Raw genomic sequence first — 2,500 nt, forward strand, 5'->3', positions numbered from 1 at the left:
AATTAATATAATAATAATAATAATTTTTATTTAGGCAAAGGTAAATACATAAAGAGATTTTACAAAGTTTGTTGGCTTTATAGATAGAGCTAGTACATACAATGCCTAAAGCCACTATTACGCAAAGCGTTTCGGGCAGAAACGGTTGCCTAACTGCCGGCGGTTGAAAACAGTTGCCTAACTGCCGGCTACCTATTTAATACTAGGTTAGCAGAATTATTATATTATATTTATATTATTATATTATAAATGTAGTATTTTCATACAAATCAAGAGGTAAACAATTCGGCGAATGATCTCAGTTATCTCAGTAACTGATAATCATCTGAACACTTACTATTATGTCATTTCATATGATAAAATAAAATATTTTTTTCCTGAAAATTTCAGTCATCTAACGGCAGTACTAAATACGGTTTTCATTTTACTCATATGAAGGTTGAAATAATGAGATCGTCAAGCCGCATTAACTCATACCAGGAGGCGATTAGTAATTTGTTGAAATTAGTAAATTTCGATGAGCACACCGAGTCGATAGGTACATACATAGGATGATTTGAGCGCACTGCTATCGATTCAGTGGAGAAAATCAGACTGGGTATAGAGTTCAGCAAAGTTTCTCAAGGGAAAGGCTCTTGATATTTACCACTGTTTAGAGGATCAACAACATGATAACCACGAAATCATAAATACAGCACAACTGCATTGTTTCAATATCATGGCAGATAGTGTGCTTGAAAGTTTCAGAAACGCAAAACTGAGAAGTGGAGCGACTTATGCTCCATTTCTCTAAAAGTTAGAGTCGAATTTGAGCACATATTGCGTGCTAGAGGAAGAACAGGGAGACAAGAGTGGAATAGAGAGGAGAGAATGGAGGTTTGGGAGGTGGGGTGAGGTACACCCAAGTGGGGGCTCGATGATGATAGCTGGATGAGTGGGCTTGATCTCAATTGCCTCGGCTATATCTAATCTTATATTATTGTTGTTGTGCTTGTCATTTGTTTCGGTGTTATTCGTGCATAGTTAGACGCCTTGAAAGAGATGTTGGGGGCTTGGCTACATGTCAAGATCTTTGGGACTGACAGTCTCCAAATGAGTACATAAAGGCATAGACGACATTAGTCTCTTTTAAGGCGTTTTTATTGGCATTGAGAGTTTATCGATCTTGAGTAAGTTTGCGGTCTTCTTGCTCCTATAGTAACTTGTGGACCGCATCTTCTGGTTACTGTCACTAAAGGTCACGTTTATGCCAGTGATGTCTTTCAGTATTCTTTCATCCATTTTCTAGCATAAGATAGGCATTTGGTCCCGCGGAATATGAAACAAATATTTCATGGGTGTCCAAAATTCCGACACCAATTACTACTAACAATAATGTAAATCAATCAATCCTGTCATGTAAATTTGACAGTCAATCATGTAAAGAAATTTGAGTTTCGTAACGTCTCTGAGAAAATGTTACCTCATGCCTTGTTACCTGATTTTGATTTAACAATAAAACTCATATAAAATCATTCTTAAACCACCAGTCTTGGAACCACAATAGATAAAAAAGTACTCTCCAAGATTTGGTGTAATTAAATCACCAATAAAAACAAGGTCTCCTTCCCATTGTCAATAAAGACAACCGTTTCCTGGGATGCGTCCACTGGAGCGGGGGAGGGGAGAGGGGACGCCATTAATTGACAACAACAGATCATGCTCGCTCGCACAAGCTCCACGAAAACTTCCCGTGAATATCAGTGTTGAATGACGCCAGATTCTCCTATCATCAACTTGACTTTGGTTGCCTTAAGGGAAGTGTTCCGTACCCAAGTGAACTGTTATATCTTATCATTTGTGGCCATTAATGTATATCATGGCTGACCGGTTATCGGCTTGGCAAGCCACCCGAAACGGTTACGCATAAATTAATTAGACTAGATATAATATCTTACTCCTGATATAACCATCATATATTGGTTGCAGTTTATTACGTTGACTATTTGTCAGTTGAAATTGAAAGGGAAGGAGTCAATAGAAGCATATTATCAGGTTGCAATCCAGGCACGCTACGACGCCGTTACAGACTGATCCACTAGGAGACTCAGCTTACACAATGTGGACGAGCCTATTGCTTATTAAACAGGCTAGACTCTACATGACAGCTAAGCTGGAATATTTATATTACTAACCCAGTTTGGCATAGTTGACTAGCCATTAGTAGCAAATTTCTACCAATCGATAAATTTAAATTTGGTAGACTATATAATTAAACACCTCCAAATTTGTGCAGGAAAGCTACTTGTGGGAAAATTTGAATCATAGAGTCCGCTAGCGTATCATATAGTTCGCTATCGTAAGAAATAAATTAATATTTAAATAAATTATAAGTAAATGAATCATTGTAATTAAAATTAATAATCCCACGAGTCAGTTTTCCCCACAAGGGGTTCCACTATGGTCCAAAATGTCGGGAATCAGTGACTAGATAGATAATGAATTTACATAAACTCGTGTG

This window comes from Procambarus clarkii, chromosome 73, assembly GCF_040958095.1.
Source record: "Procambarus clarkii isolate CNS0578487 chromosome 73, FALCON_Pclarkii_2.0, whole genome shotgun sequence".
Taxonomy (NCBI): Eukaryota; Metazoa; Arthropoda; class Malacostraca; order Decapoda; family Cambaridae; genus Procambarus; species Procambarus clarkii.